Here is a 16,973-nt window from a genome sequence, read left to right as displayed (position 1 = left end):
ATCTTGATTAGGTGGAGACAGATAAAAGGATATTTGCTCCAAACAACATACAGACTGGTCTGAAAAGAGGAGATAGAGGAGTGTGTCTAGAAGATCCACCTGTATTGTCTCAAGGACACTGCCTGCCCCCTCCCCATGCCAAAAATAATTGCTGTTGAAATGTACACAAGAGGGTAAAATATTTATATTAAACTGAAATAAATTGACAAAGATTCCAAAACTTTAACAATTACGTCTTTGGAAAACCATCTCCCCCCTTGTGCTCACCGTTTTACATAGATTCATGGAGGTTGCCCAGTTGTATAAAGCCAACCAGACATACTGGCAGAACAGATAAAAGAAAACACAGATGACTCATCCCTCAGCTGAACACCAAAGTCCCCTCCATCCTCTCTATATAAAACAAGTTAATCCTCCCTCAAAATTGTTAACTCTCAAAAGACGAGACAGGCTAGGATTTCAGTGAACTACATTTTGTAAACAGAATTTAATGAGGTCTCCCTTTTAAGATAATCTAATTGTCTCATACTGACTTAAGGGTAACTAAACTTGCAGCTCTTTAAAAGGAGAAAGAATTGCATTCCAGTCCAGTTTTGCAAGACTATTGTTTTGCCTAATCCTAAGCATTTTACACATTTTAAAGATATATTTTCCGTCTTCCCCTGGAGAATGTCAGAAACATCCCACAGGCCCCATTTTGAAGTATGTCAAAGAAGTTCCCAAACCCATAAAGACTGTGCCATTTAAGCCTCCTGCTATGTCACACAACAGTTGCCTAAGAATTTGAACTTTCACTTCTGGGAAACTGAAGCAGTTTATTTCGAACAAAGCTGCCATCAACACTGTCTTGTTCATTACAATGTACAGAGATTGTGCAATCCATTTTTGCCTTCCCTTTTTCAAAAGCATGCTTCCAACACAACTACTTGATATAGCCACCTCAAAAGGGAGACATGATAGAGGTCTATAAAATCATGCATGATATGGAGAAAGTTGACAGAGAGAAATTTCTCTCTCTTTTGCACAACACTAGAACCAGGGGTCATGGTGTGCGCACATGTGTGCACTCACATTTTTTTTTAATTCAGTTCATTTTAGATCCCACTCAGGAAGGCCCCAGTCTGAATGCGTGCATGCACACACTGCCTTGATACTGCCACCCAGAAAAAAACTCATTCCACACACAGGTGAAAAAAATTAGAGAGAACACTGGTCATCCCATGAAATTGATTGACAAGAAATTTAGGACCAACAAAGGGAAGTACTTTTTCACACATCACTAATCAATTTGTGGAATTCTCTGCCACAAGATGTGGTGACAGTCAACAACTTGGATGGCTTTAAGAGGGGTTTGGATAACCATGTAGGAGAGGTCTATCAACGGCTACTAGTCAGAGGGCTATAGGCCACCTCCAGCCTCAGAGGCAGGATGCCTCTGAGTACCAGTTGCAGGGGAGCAACAGCAGGAGAGAGGGTATGCCCTGTGGCTTCCAATGGCACCTGGTGGGCCACTGTGCGAAACGGGATGCTGGACTAGATGGGTCTTCTTGGGCCAGATCCAGCAGGGCTGTTCTTAAAAGGTAATCTCCTTATGACAGACAATAAAAGAACAACTAACAAAACAGTACATTTCCTCCAAATGTCTGCATTCAGGGACACCTTTTTAAGATCCAAATTGGGTGCCCTTTATATGTGACAGCAGCAGCACAGGAATAGGTTCTTCTGTGGCTTCATCCCAACAACTGTGGGACTGGTTGGAGGCCTGGTACCTCACAAGGGGGACCAACTGAATGCCAATCTCAACGAAGTGACTGCGGGAGAAGAACCCAAACCACTGGACCCACTCACCAATGGCCAGACTTTTGAACTTTATGTCAGTGGACGAAGCTATGAGAAAACAGCCAGAACGTAGCAAAGGAACCTCATAGTGGGAGGAAACCACTTTCCATGGAAGTCACTGGAACTGATGTCAACAGAGCAGGCTTGCTCTCCCAGTTTGACGCCTTTGAATCCAGCCATTCTTCAGATAAGTCCAGGATGGCATTGGCTTTTTCATTCATTTCAGTCAAGGGGGACTGGCACCTCCAAGCCCACAAAGGCACGTGTTCAGAGCGGCTGCCGCTGCTGGAGTGAATGGGGAAGTATGCTCACATGCAGGCCCCATGTGTGGAGTGAAGCGCATCTGGAGCTTTAGAGGGAGGGCTGACAGCAAAGACACATGGGCAGCATCAGCATATTAGCAGCACAGCTGAGACACATTAAACATCCCCAGAGAAATGCTTCCTCCAAGTGGCAAGCGTGCATGTGTGAACACTGTTCCTTGGAGTCGGCATAAATAAGCAAGTTTGTTCCGTCACATCTATTCTTTGAGCTTCCTTCCAACATATATAAATATGCCAATCTGAATGGAACACACAGAGAAGTCATCATGGGATGGGAGCACGCTACAATGATGAATCTCGATCCCCATTTCATTCCGCTCCGGTTGACAAGAAGGATGTGTGCACTGACCCTACACAGGGCATTAGCTGGGCGTTTCTCCAAAAAAAAAAAAAAAAGACAGAAGTATATAATTTTGCAGAAAAACAGCAACTGTGGTTAGAGGCTTGCAACTAACCAAAGAAAATGTCCTTAGGATAGGGTTTAAAATAAAAATGTGATTTGACTACAAAATGAAATTGGCTTTTGCCACGTAGGATCTGCACCTTGTTTAACTAAGGCCTCTGAAACTATAAACCAGGGCTGTTCAGCTTCAGTCCTCCGGCAGATGTTGGCCTACAACTCCCATAATCCCTGGGATTATGGGAGTTGTAGTCTCAAAACAGCTAGGCGGGGCCTAAATTGAGCAGGCCTGCTAAACCTATGTCTATTTACTTGAGAGTAAGTCACACTGAACTTAGAGGGGCTTTCTTCTGAGGAAACATGCATAGGAAAGGGCATGACTCATTTCAGAATGTTTATATGTTACACGGTGCAAGGATAGAGCCACTCAAGTGCAAACAGCCAGTGTGAAATGTCTGTGCACACAATTGGGTTATAGGGCACTTAACCTTTGCTGCCCTTAACATCTCTTTGTACAGCTTGACGCAAAGACTGTGTTAAGTCTATTTCCTATAAATAAGTCTGCCTTCACCAGACAGTGCAGAGATCCCAAGGAAACCTCTCCGTATGGAGGACGTTAGCCTGGATCTAGTTTTGCCAGAATGTCACTTTCAGACATTAGTGCCAAGCGGCAGCCTAAATCCTCCAACACTACTAGCCACCCCCTCCCAAGCACAGCTGCTGCCCCCTCCAAACCCTCCTTAAACTGGGGAGCTGTTCCCTGTAGGGGGCTGGAATCGACTCAGGGCTCCCAGTTGCTGACCTCTATTGTAGAGGGAAGGTGGAAACATTTCCCACAAATAAATAATTGATGACTCTCCCCGCTTGAAAGCTGTAACTCTTACAACTTACCATCAGCCTTTGAGTTGGTCTACCCATTGTTCAAATCCAAGTTGTCCCCAATACAGAATCTTACTCCTTTTGGAGCTTGGCTATCTGTTTTCCTAAACCTATACAGGAGTACAACCAGGATTATATCCTTGTACTTCTCCATTTAATCATTCAGAAAGTGAAATAAGTATTGGCTGACAGAGTTCAAAGAAACGGCAAGATTGACGAAAAGGTTGCCCAGCACATCACTCCGCTAATCAGCTTACTTCAAACATCAGCCAAAGACAATGCTCCAGTTTCCAACATACACAAAAACACGTACCCATTGGGAGGGGGCTGGCTCTGGGAGACATTTGTGCATTCTTTAAATAGACCATGAGATTAGTAGGGGCCCAAAGCCACCGGTGTAATTAACAAGCCGTTAAGCATTATTAGTAGCTGGCCTGCTGACTTTTCTAGTTATTACAGACTGGACAGCACCAAAAACTCACCACCTCCACAAGCTATGCCCATCCATCTACTTTTGTGGTAACTAACATACAAGAAACTATGGGTCATTCATAGCAAAACAGAACCAAAAAAGAAGGGTGCAGCCCCTACCAGGAGGCAAGGTAAGAGCTACAGCCAGCATGTTCTGGGTGCCACTGTGGAGTAGGAGATGGGCCAAACTGATACATGGGCAAAATCCACCAGTGAGCTATGCCCTTGCACCATTCCTGGTCATTTCCAGGAGGCATCGCCTAGCAGATCACAGTCCTTGCTAATCAGCAGAAAGGTGGGCAACCTTTGGATTTCCCACCCTGGGCATCAAAATCAGCTGGCTGGACCAAATTGTGTGTTTATTTAGTTTTAGTTCATTTGTTTATTTACTTTCATTATTTCTACCCCGCCTTTCCATCATGAGCAAACAATTAAAAACAATAAGAAGAAGCACAAGAACTTCTGATAAATATATCAGAAGCAGGAAACCTGCCAGGGAGGCGGTTGGACCCTTAGACAATGGGGGAGTGAAAGGGATTATTAAGGGATATGGAGGTTGCAGAGAAGCTAAATGAGTTCTTTGCATCTGTCTTCACGGCAGAGGATACTGAGCATATACCTGTTCCCGAGCCAAGCTTTTTGGGGACAGAGGCTAAAGAACTGAGTCAGATAAAAGTGACAAGAGTTGATGTTCTATCTAAACAGTCTGGAAAAATTGAAAACTAGCAAATCACCAGGGCTGGATGGCATCCATCCAAGACTCCTCAAAGAACTCAAATGTGAAACTGCCAACCTCCCTGCAAAAATGTAGAACTTATCCCGGCAATCAGGCTCTGTACCAGAGGTCTGGAAAGTAGCAAATGTAACACCGATTTTCAAAAAGGGATCCAGGGACGATCCAGGAAATTACAGGCCAGTTAGCTTAACGTCCGTTCCAGGCAAACTGATGGAAAACACCCTCAAGGATAAAATTGTAAAGCACGTAGAACAACAAGCCCTGCTGGGAGAGAACCAGCATGGCTTCTGCAAAGGTAAATCTTGTCTCATGAACCTTTTGGAGTTCTCTGCCACAAGACATAGTGACAGCCAACAACCTGGATGGCTTTAAGAGGGGTTTGGATCACTTCATGGAGGAGAGGTCTATCAAGGGCTACTAGTCAGAGGGCTATAGGCCACCTCCATCCTCAAAGGCAGGATGCCTCTGAGTCCCAGTTGCAGGGGAGTAACAGCAGGAGAGAGGGCCTGCCCTCAACTCCTGCCTGAAGGCTCCTCGGAGGCATCTGGTGGGCCACTGTGTGAAACAGGATGCTGGACTAGATGGGCCTCCTTGGGCCTGATCCAGCAGGGCTGTTCTTATGTTCTGAACACTAAAACCAATACAAGAGCAGCAGCAAAATAGCATACATTTCATCAGTTGCATTTCTATAAACAGTACCACTAACCACGCTTCTTCCAAAGAGGTCAGGGTCATATACAGGGTGCTCCTGCCGTTCATTTTGTCCTTAAAACAACCCTGTGCAGCAGGTTAGGTTCAGAGAGGAATGGCCCACAGAACGTACAAGGAAGAGGGACTGTAGGATACAGAAGGCCTCCGGTTCAATCCCTGGCACTATTTCCAAGTAGGACTGGGAAAGATCCCCAGCCTGGAACTCTGGACAGCAGCTGCTAGTCAGTGTAGTCAACACTGAGGAAACTGAGCCAGGGGTCTGAATCAGTCTAAGGCCATTTTGGATGTCACCCAGAGGTCCGTTGACCGTCCTCTCCATTCCTACTCAGACACTCAAATCACTACACCTCACTGGCATTTTGTAGTTTTCGTGTGGCCTGAGATCAACTGAACTTGCCGGTTTGCTGAGCAGAAACCGAGGTCTTCCTTCAAAGCTGCCCGGCTGGTCCTTTCCCATGTTTGTAACATGGCAGGGTCAGCAAAGGGGTGGAGAAAATCAATGTCTACAAATGATTTATAGCAGCAGGCAATCACTGCCTTGAGTTCCTCCTATGTGTATCACCAAGACCCTGGTAATCTCTCTCTCTCTCTCTCTCTCTCTCTCTCTCTCTCTCTCTCTCTCTCTGCCGGAGGGTGGGGAGAGAAATAAGAATGGAAGCTTTACAACAAGCCCAAGTGAACTCAACCCCAGCAGGGTTCTGCCTCCACCACACAGGTTTATCCTTGCTGTCATACAAGAAGACCTTCGTATTCCTCTGTAATCAGGAACCGTATTTAGCACATGCTTTCACCACCTCACTATTACTGGCATCCGCTGATAAAAAGTTAGTCTCTTATCAAACGCTTTTCTGCTCATAGCAAATGCTCAGTATTTCTAATGGAAAGTTACCGTTTCCATTAGAAACGAGAAAGGGGCACGAAATCCAAATTGCCATGCTTCTTAAAATAAAACAAATCTCAAGCACCTAAATTTAGATGGGAGTCCTCCCTACAAGAGGCGGTATAGAAAATGAATAAAATAAAATATAAATAAATAAGAGCCTGGTGTGCACATCCATCCCACCACCACCACCCGCAACGGTGGAGAGTGAATGAGTGTGTGATGAAGGACAACCAGTCATTTTATGCCCTCCCTGGGAGGCTAGAAATGAAGATGACACAGAAATCTTAGCAGCTGGTTCCCTGGAAACCTCAGAATTGCTCCAGTGTGTTGGATAATTCCTTTGCCCAATAGGATAATTCCCCAGTACTTCCCGTAGAATTGACTCTCAATAGTGCTGTTTCAGGAGATGCACAAATGATGCTCCATTATTAACCTGCCTCCCCAAAATATTGCTGTCGCCTCCCAAACCGCCCAGTATCCCAATATTTCCCCCTTCTCATTACCTCCCCAACATAACTAACCAACCAACCTGGACTTCACCACCAGCCTCCTCATTCTCTATGCCTCGAAGCCATCTTCCTTAAATAGCATTTCAGCCTGCCAACGCACAGAGGCACCAGCTAATCCCACATATCTTCCAACATATGGCACTTCTGAATATTTCAGGACTGCTTTTCCCAGGACTTGTCTCTCTCAGATTGTGGGCCTCCAACTATCCCATTATATACATTCCCCAAACTGTACATAAAACACACACACACACACACACACCAAAAAACTTTATCCATGCTGAAGCGGAGCTGAGTGCAACTTAAAAGTTCACACCCTGCCTTGTGAACACTGGCTAGCCCTACTAAAGGTGCTTTCCGACTGTGAATTCTGTTATAATGGACCAACGTGGCAACCTGATTTTAAACTGAAAATATTGGCACGCCAAGCAATTGCTTGCTCCTGTATCATTCCTAGGGGATTAATCCCAAAGAAATCCCTAGTCCTCATCTCACCTTTGCCATGAACTCATTAAGCAAGCCATCGCTTTCAGCCTGCTGACTGTAATACTGGGATATTAACAATGGCCCACCTTACAGGGCTGTTGTAAGGATTATGCTGAGATAATGTACAGGAGGCGCAATAAAAGTCATATATGCTTGCAAAGAGGTAGATGATGCATGTCATCATATGCATGTCAAAAGGGTAGATGATGCATGTCTGGAAGGAGGATTTGGATGCTGTTAGGAATCCACGAGGGTGTCATGCATCTCTGAGACACACGAAACCCGCACACCTAATCTTTATTAAGCAGGTCCAGAGGCAGCCATTGCAGGAGAACAGTGTTGCCTTCACCACAACAGCATTCGCACATACAGGACTACTCGTTTCTCCAGAAGGCCAATGCATTCACTTAGACAGGCGAAACGAAAGGGTTGCATACAGAGGCACCACGGGGTTGGGCCGAAACTTGGATATCCATGGAGGATCAAGCCAGCTCCGTTATCTGCCTTGCCCCATCCTGGGTTCCATTTCTGGACTACACAAAAGTGTGGCCAGACCTGGGAAACCGGCTTTTATATCTGCTGCCTGCAGTGAGTGATTGAAATATGGGGCATGTCTGTCTACAGCAGAATGTTGATGGTCTCCAACCAAGAGTGTGAGTGTCCAAGGACCCACTGTGGTTGTCAGCGTTCCCTTGCATCTATCCAAAAAGTGAGGACGGGGGAAACGTGTTTAGATTCCAGACATCCCCTGAACGCGGCAGGTGGGATGGCCAAAAGTCACCATTTTGGGGGAAGAAGGAAGAATAGATGGGTGGATGGTGGATAAAGGACGTGCCCAAAAACTCTGGCATGGGATTGTCCACCTTCACCACTTTTGGAAAGGAGGGAGGATTAGATTAAATTAAGTATGAATTAGTTCCCCATGTTCGTGGAGCTCGTGTGAGACTGTCCATCTTCCCCACTTTGGGAAGGAAGGCGGGGGGGGGGGGGGAGGAGATAAAGCAGACCAAGCCTAGGAGGACTCTCCTGCCGTGAGATGACGGGCAGCAGCAGCAGCAGCATCCCCACAATCCCAGGGACGGAGGGAGTCCCCCACCCCACCCGAGGTGCCGCTTCCCTCCCCACAACATGCCAGCGCCGGCAGCCCTCCTCCTCCCCTCCGTCCCCTCGACGGAGCAGCCTCTCCTCCCCCCGAAGCCCCCCAAGTTCCCCGCCGCCGCCAGCCCCCCTCCTCCTCCTCAACATGCAGGCGGGCTTGCTGCTGCTGCTGACAGGCACGTGTGAATGGTGCCACCTCCGCAGAAGGCTGGCCCGCCGTAGTTCCTGGCGGAGGGGCGGCGGGCAGGCGACCCATGCAGGTGATGGGGCAGCGGCAAGCAGGCAGGCAGCCCCCTCGCCGCCGCCCCTCCACACGCACACGTGTCACACACGCATCATCCCCCACGGCCACGGAGGCGCTCCCTCCCGCCCAGCCTCCCCACCCCCCGGGCGCCGCTTGCCGGCCAGGGCCGCTCACCTCCCGCGGGGACGCAGCAGCTGCAGCCAGGAGGACGTGCGGATGGCGGCGGCGGCGGCGGCGGCCCCGAGAAGTGGCGAGCAGCGGCAGCCGGTCACCGAGCCCGCAGCAGCGCCGCCCCTTCTGGCAGCGGCAGCATCAGCACCAGCATCCTCCTCCTCCTCCTCCTGCCGGTCACGAAGCATCGGTGGGAGCCGCCAGCGGCAGCGGCAGCAGCAGCAGCAGCGGCCGCCTCCTCCTCCTCTGCCTCCCCGCCCCGTGCGGGCGCCTCGGCGGGATTCCCTCCCTCCCCGTCCCCCCCCCAGCTGACGACGCCATCTTGGCGGTGACGGCAGCGGAGGGAGGCGGGGAAAGCGGGCTCGGTCTTGGGGCGCGCGGGGGCTCTCCGCGCAGAGCCCCCGGCTTAATGCGGGGGCCGAGAGGGGGAAGAAGGCTCATGCGAGGGCTGAGCGGGGGGAAAAGCACTGTCCGGAGGCCTCCGCTTAATGCGGGGGGCGAGCCCGAGGGGGGGGGAGGAAGCCCCCAACTTGATGCGGGAGCCGAGCGGGGAGAAAGCTCAGCCCGGAGCCCCCGGCTTAATGCGGAGGCTAAGCCATGAAAGGACAACCCAGAGCGTCCAGCTTAATGTGGGGAGTGGGAGGGAGGATCCCAGCCGACTTAAATGCAGGGGCTGAAGGGGGACAGGCCTCAACTTGGAGCCCCAAGCTTCATGCGAGGGCTGAGTAGCGGTGGGGGGATTCCTTAATGTGGGTCAGAGGACGAAGTCCCAGCCGAGCATCCCCAGAATAATGTGGGGTCTAAAGTAAAGGTCGAGTGTGCCGTCGAGCGGATTCTGACTCCTGGCACCCACAGAGCCCTGTGGTTTTCTTTTGGTAGAATACAGGAGGGGTTGACCATTGCCTCCTCCCGCGCAGTATGTGATGATGCCTTTCAGCATCTTCCTCTATCGCTGCTGCCTGATAGAGGTGTAAAGGTGTTGTTTATATGTGTTTAAATGTTAATGTATAGAACTGGGTATAAACAGTTGTGGTAAGTCTATGCAGGAGGTTGAGTGAAAGTAGCTGAAAGTTATTTTCTCTGGCGAAGAGAGCGGTATTGGGTCTTAGGTGGAGGCAAGAAGGCTGTTCAGAGGGAGGCTGAGCAGGAACTCTGTAACATCTGGAGAGGTCTGTCTCCGGTTGCTGCCAGCTCAGCTGGTGGCCACACGGGGTGCTGGCCTTCTCGGTTGCAGCCCCGAGACTGTTGAACGTGCGCCCTACTGAGATACGATCCTCCCCATCTCTGGCCATTTTTAAAAAGCACTTGAAAACCCACCTCTTCACCCAAGCTTTTTCAGCTTTTTAAATTTTTTAAGTTTTCGTCTGTTTTTAATTTTGAGGTTGCCTAAATTGTTTTGACATTTTTGTGTATGTTTTCACTTGTTTTGTGATGTTGTTAACTGCCCAGAGATGATAGTTTGGGGTGGTGTACAAATTTGACAAATAATAAATAAATAACCATAGGCAGGATGCCTCCGAGTCCCAGTTGCAGGGGAGTAACAGCAGGAGAGAGGGCATGCCCTCAGCTTCTGCCTGTGGGCTTCCAGCAGCATCTGGTGGGCCACTGTGTGAAACAGGATGCTGGACTAGATGGGCTTCCTTGGGCCTGATCCAGCAGGGCTGTTCTTATGTTATGTTCTAACCAAGCAAGGTCCCTGAACCCCTGAGTGGAGGAAGACTGTTAATGTCTCTGCAAGCTATGTCAGCACTTTGAAACCACTACGCTTATGAACCTCTAAAACATGTAACCACTCAGAGGCCCTCTTAGCCCTGGACTTTGGGGCCAAAGTCCAGGGCTTCCACACCCCCTGGGGGCTCCCAAATCCACTTTATTTTTATTTATTTATTTATTTGATTTCTATACTGCCCTTCCAAAAATGGCTCAGGGCAGTTTACACAGAGAAATAATGAATAAAATGGCTCCCTGTCCCCAAAGGGCTCACAGTCTAAAAGAAACATAAGACAGACACCAGCAACAGTCACTGGAGGTACTTTAGTCTGTTCTGGGTGATGTGGTTTGTGCCCTCAAGAACCTACATGTTTAAAAAATGATGCTTAACTTGCAGCAGGGGGGTCTCCAAAGGCCTTTAGCTCAAGACTCCAAAATTACCTAGGTGCACCTCCGTAACCAACACACTTAAAGAACTTCTGTTATTTAGTTGGTTGGTTGGTTGGTTGAAATACCGCCCTTCCAAAAATGGCACAGGGCAATACAGTATGTATTGTATTGTTAAGCAATACAATCCTGTTATTTAGTTTTAACAAGTACGCTCTATTTCCTCTCCCACATCACCTGAAGAAGGAGAGGTGAGAGTTGGTCTTAGATCCTGCCTAATCAGATCAGTGTGGTGGCAGCAAAGGTACCCTGAAGTAGAGCAACCCCTCACAAGGGGGTTGACCAGGTTCCCCCTTTCACCCCCAAATCCATGGGGGGGCTTGGCTGCTGAGGAGGGGGGAAATCTCAGCCCAGTGCCCCCACCTTAACGGATGGCCTTCATTGCTAAGGGAGGTGGGGGGGGAGGTGGGAAGTCTCAGGCCAACACCCCCAAAGGACTTTGGTGCTAAGTAGGAGGAAAGGTGAGAAAAATGTCCGTCCAGCAACCCGAAACGGTGGGTGAAATCAAAGGCATTCTCTCAAGGAGGACTAATTTGGCAATCTGAGGGGCCAATCACAGCTTAGAAGGAAAGTGACGAAGGGGATACTTTGAATTTTCAGAAAATGTATCCTGTGCCTTTCCACTTCTAAAAAAAAAAAGAGGAAATGCTGAAGGCAGCTTATGCAGTTAGAAACTAACCAATGCCAACAAAACAAGAATGGGTTTGTTTCCCCCCCAGATATATTTATGTATATGATTTACACCTGCTGTTCTATGTTGACATGTGCTTATATTATTTAAAATTGTTGTGTTTGTATGTGTTTCCTGTGAATTATTTATTATTGTTAAGGTAAATCTACTATTATCATCTTATTTATGTATAACATCATTTATACCCTAGATCTTCCACCCAAACAAGGCACTTGGAGCAGCTTACAATATTATTATTATTATTATTACTACATTTATATCCTGCTCTTCCTCCAAAGAGCTCAGAGCGGTGTACATACTTGAGTTTCTCTTTCACAACAACCCTGTGAAGTAGGTTAGGCTGAGAGAGAAGTGACTGGCCCAGAGTCACCCAGCAAGTATCAAGGCTGAATGGGGATTTGAACTCGGGTCTCCCCGGTCCTAGTCCAGCACTCTAGCCACTACACCATGCTGCCAATAATGGCATAAAACAATGTATGAAACAGTATTTGACATAACTGCCCAGGGGCCTTGTATGTATCAGTTTGTTATAATTTTTTAAATCCCATCCTTCCTCACGTAACCCCCCACCCAACTCTTATCTGCTCAACAAATTTGTAGGGTAGATTATGCTGACAAAGAACATCTGGTCCCCCAGACAACTGAATGTGATCAGGCTGGATCCAACATTTAAACGATCTTTGCAACCATAAGTAGGGAAACTGAGCATAATAACTGCTTTTATATTTACTGTTGTTTATTTTGAAGATTTATACCTTGTCTTTTGATTGGTTGCCGGTTCAAATCCCTGCTGGTACTATATTGGGCAGCAGCGATATAGGAAGATGCTAAAAGGCATCATCTCACACTGAGCAGGAGGAGGCAATGGTAAACCCCTCCTGTATTCTACCAAAGAAAACCACAGGGCTCTGTGGGTGCCAGGAGTCAGAATCGACTTCATGGCACACATTACTTTGTTGATTAAATGTAAGGTGGCTTACAACAGATTGTAAAAATACACATTATCAAAAAAATAAACATAAAAAATCTCAGCACCCGCAGATGCATACACAGCCCACGAAGCCTTAGTCCTCTGGCTGATGGCAGAAGCTTCCCTTCAGTTCTGCAGTCCCCAGACAACTTGGAAGTCCATAATCACCCTTTCCTGGATGGAGGGGAATACCTGAGAAATGGGTTCTTAAAACCCATAACCAACAAAACATTTCTCATCATTTCAAGTGACAAATCCACTCCCCCAGTTCACTTATGACGCGGTTAACGTCTCTACATCTTAAAAGGTTATGCAACAAAATGGGTCTTTTGGCACAGCCTATTCCTTTGGAAGGTTAGTCAGCAAAGCCAAAAGAGGTTTTTGGTTTGTTCATTAGGAAATGTAGCATCGATCCCTTTGTGCTTAGAGGAATGAAGTCTGTTGGCAATTGATTAAATTTAAGAAAAGACAGAGAAGTGGCATATTTAAAATGCAACAATAGTGATGAGGCAGCATCAGAACAGCGGGGTTGTGTTCCTTCTGCTTCTAGAGCTAGGCTTGGAATGGAATGTCTTACTCCAGAGAACTGCACTGCCAATAAATTATAAAGGAGGAAACTGAATATCATGTGTTGGGCGTGGGGGAGGATTCTACAGAAGGCACTGGTTAAAGCCACTGAAATCGCAATAAAGCACCCACTGCCCCCCCCAAGTGTTTTCGAACAATATGCCAAAGAACCAGTGGGAGAGCTTGCACTGATGTCCAAGGATTTAGCAGACTGAGGCCCCAAATTAATTGCACTGAGGTTTGGAACATGCTGCACAGAGAGGGCCAGCCCAGTGCCTTTTGCTGCCCTGGGCTGATTAAAATTGTGCTCTCTCCTCCCCCCCCCCGCCACACACACACCTTGTCTTGTATGCTGAGCCCTACAACTATTAAATGAGAAAAAGCTGGTCAGGATTCTATTATTTTCATTTTTAATTGCAGTAGCTTAACTGTCACATTGTCATGCAGCACATTAGTTAATCTGCACTAAGTACCACCCTTCTGGGCACCATCACTAACACAGATTAGAAATCCCATTTCACCAATAAGGATGCATTGAAATGTAGATCAACAAACATACGGGCAGCTGCTTCCTCCAAGATATTTACATCTGGAGGCAGCCACTCCTCCTGGCAATTGCCTCAAATGTAGATTTGTACTTGTATGTGCAGTGATGCTGCTGTGTGTCTCTTGGGGTGCACCGGATTTTGTTGGCCCCACCCTGAGCCGCTCTTCTGCACCTGGCTGAAGTTGGTGGCTCTCGGGACCTCCTAGTAAAAAGCCAAGAAGACCCCCACAAACCTTTGCCCTAAAGTATGTCCAGATGGCAGCTCCCGGCTCCCTGCGTGTGTACTCCCTGGTCCTGTCCTGGAAACCCTTGTGCTCACCACAGGCAGCCGGCATTGTGCATCCTGGTCCGCTGCTGGCAGCTGTGAGGACTGGCGTGGGCTGACACACCCGGTCCATCTGGACAACTAGGCCTGGAAATGCCCAAACCATTCTGACACCCTTATTTCATTCTCCTGTACAAGACCTTTCAACAGGAGTTGTTTGCAGAAGGAATAATTCCCCGTGGGTTGCGCCTGTGTACAGGTGCATCCAAACACAGGGACCCTCGTGATGAAGAACTTTGTGTCTCAGAAGGGCAGACAAATTAAGCTTTCCCTAAACCTTAAGTGGCGCAGTGGGGAAATGCTTGACTAACAAGCAGAAGGTTGCTGGTTCGAATCCCCACTGGTATGTTGCCCAGACTATGAGAAACACCTATATTGGGCAGCAGCTATATAAGAAGATGCTGAAAGGCAATCATCTCATATTGCGCAGGAGGAGGCAATCGGAAACCCCTCCTGTACTCTACCAAAGAAAACCACAGGGCTCTTGGGGTGCCAGGAGTCGAAATCCACTTGACAGCACACATTACGTTTTACCTTTACATTCTGTAAGCAAAGTAGCAGCCAGATAGCAGCTGCGTCAGGGGCCCTAGAGACTGGAGCTGGGGGCACTTGTGTTTTGCTTCTGATTTCATCGTCAGCCCTTCGTCGGACAAATGGCTTGCAATCCATGTGAGTTCACCCAGGCTTGTTCACAGCTTGTGTTTTCATGACCCTCTTCAATGCCAACTATTTCTCGTGCTGTGTCTGAAAAAGCTCTATTTCGGGCATCTTCCCCACCCATTCCTTGGCTTCTTCTTGGAGCACACTGTAGACAATAATGGGATAGAAAGACGAAGGGGCTGTCTCTCTATAAGGCAGCTCCCTATGTTCCTTTGACTTCTTTCAGCACCATTGTCCCATTTGCAAAATTAGCCACATCATGACTTATCTTCTATTTGCTGCTTCTAGCGATCTTATTATGGCAGAATCTTCGGCAGCCAGGCCCTACCTGTAACACACCCCTTGTGATACCTTGACACAGGCAGAGGAACATAGGAACATAGGTAACTGCCACATACTGAGTCAGACCACTGGTCTATCTAGCTCAGTCTTGTCTTCACAGACTGGCAGTGGCTTCTCCAAGGTGGCAGGTAGGAGTCTCTCTTGGCCATATCTTGGAGATGCAGCCAGGGAGGGAACTTGGAACCTTCTGCTCTTTCCAGAGCAGCTCCATCCTCTGAAGGGGATTTCTTCCAGTGCTCACACATCAAGTCTCCCTTTCATATGCAACCAGGGTGGACCCTGCTTAGATTAGGGGTCAAGTCATGCTTGCTAACACAAGACCAGCTCTCCTCCCAGTTGGCAGCTCTCCTCCTCTCTTCATCAAAGAGGCAGTCACAGGAGATGTCCTTTTCAAATGTTGAGATAATTCTGAAGCAATGGACAGGTATTATTTCTAAAGTATCCATTTCTACCATTCCCTCTAACAGCAGTCAGTGGCCCCATGCCAGTTGGACTGTAGGCAAAACAAAGCCACTGAGGAATGAAGGAAGTTGCGGCATCCTCGGGGGTAACTTGAGCTATGCAGAAGTGCATGACAGTTTAAAAAGGGACCCTCAGAAGGGTTCAGCAGGCTATTGGGAGGGAAAGGCCTGGGCTGGAAGGGCCTAAAAATGCGAAGGTCTAAGGCTACAGTCTGATTGATTGATTGATTGATTGATTAAGTGCTGTCAAATCGGTGTCGACTCTTAGTGACCACATAGATAGATTCTCTCCAGGATGATCTGTCTCCAACTTGGCCTTGAAGGTCTCTCAGTGGTGCCTTCATTGCTGTCATCATCGAGTCCATCCACCTTGCTGCTGGTCGTCGTCCTCTTCTTACTAGCCTTACTAGCACGATTTGACTAGCCTATGAGCTAATCCGGCCCGGGACTTGCCCCCTTCCCCTAGCTCAGGGGTAGGTGATCTTGCTCTCCAGCTGCTGTTTAACTAGAAATCCCATCATCCACATTAAACTGGGACTGAGGATGATGGGAGTTGTAGTCCTTCATCCGCTGGGGAGCTGAGGCTGCCTGCCCCGCCCTATCTCGGGGGCTTCTAACCTGTGGCCCTCCAGATGTTGCCACAGGTTGGGACCCCCCCCCCCCCGCTGCCCTAGCTGAACTAAACAGATCTCAAGTGTCCCAGGATGTTTCTGACTCCCTGACATTCTAAAGGCAAGGCTTCAGCATTTCGCCAGCATTTTGCTACAGATTTTTAAAAAGGAGCCCATGATTGGCTGGCAGTGAAAGTCTTCGCTTTCAGGATTACTCATACAGGACATCTAGAGAATGGGGTCTGCCTCATATTCATTATTGCCAGTAACAGCTTTAATATGATGTTCATGCTCTGTCTTGATTAATAAATAATACATATTTTCCCTCTAATTATTCTAATAGTCTTCAGCAATGGAAGGCATGTTAAGATAATTCAGAACTTCAAATTCAGCAGCGAAAGTGGTGCCAAAGCGCCCACCCACATCACCAGCTGCTCCTGATTAATCCACTCCTCATTCTGCAAAGCCTCTAATGAATACTAGATAGGATCAAGGCCCATATTTATTTGTGAAAACATCTGATTTCTCTTCACAGCCACTAATCAACGGAGTGGGGGGGAACCCTGCAATGTGGAAACCTTATGCTACACACACACACAACACACACAACAGAGAGAGAGAGAAAAACATACACAACCCATACTGAGAATGGTCAGGTAGGGCACCCAGAGTTCTAAAGCAGTTGAGGCTGACGCAAGATATCTGCTTGCAGCTGCCACCATCTGGAGGAAGATATTCCGTGTTTTGTTTCCCCCCAACTGATTTAATCAGGACACCCCACTTGAAAGACAAACAGCACTTCAGCCAAGTGATAGCTCAGTGCATAGAAATTACTTTGTACGTTGCAGAAAACACCAGGTCCTCCTCTGACTAATCATTCTGGAAGATGTCC

The 16,973-nt window shown here is 47.8% G+C and overlaps 1 protein-coding gene across 4 annotated transcripts in view; it reads right to left on the bottom strand.

Annotated features, from left to right (window-relative positions):
• Positions 1 to 16,973, bottom strand: part of DENND4A (DENN domain containing 4A) — a 70,749-nt gene that overhangs the window by 50,725 nt on the left and 3,051 nt on the right. For 3 of the 4 annotated variants that reach the window (XM_053272544.1, XM_053272547.1, XM_053272546.1), the window contains exon 1: positions 8,754 to 9,020. The exons of the other annotated variant lie outside the window; for it this stretch is intronic. The gene's annotated coding sequence lies outside the window, so the exon portion shown is untranslated. Of the gene's footprint in view, positions 1 to 8,753; positions 9,021 to 16,973 lie in introns of those variants that run through there. 4 annotated transcript variants of the gene reach the window in all.

This window comes from Hemicordylus capensis, chromosome 10 (assembly GCF_027244095.1).
Source record: "Hemicordylus capensis ecotype Gifberg chromosome 10, rHemCap1.1.pri, whole genome shotgun sequence".
NCBI lineage: Eukaryota > Metazoa > Chordata > Lepidosauria > Squamata > Cordylidae > Hemicordylus > Hemicordylus capensis.
This window is presented reverse-complemented; position numbering and strand designations above follow the sequence as displayed.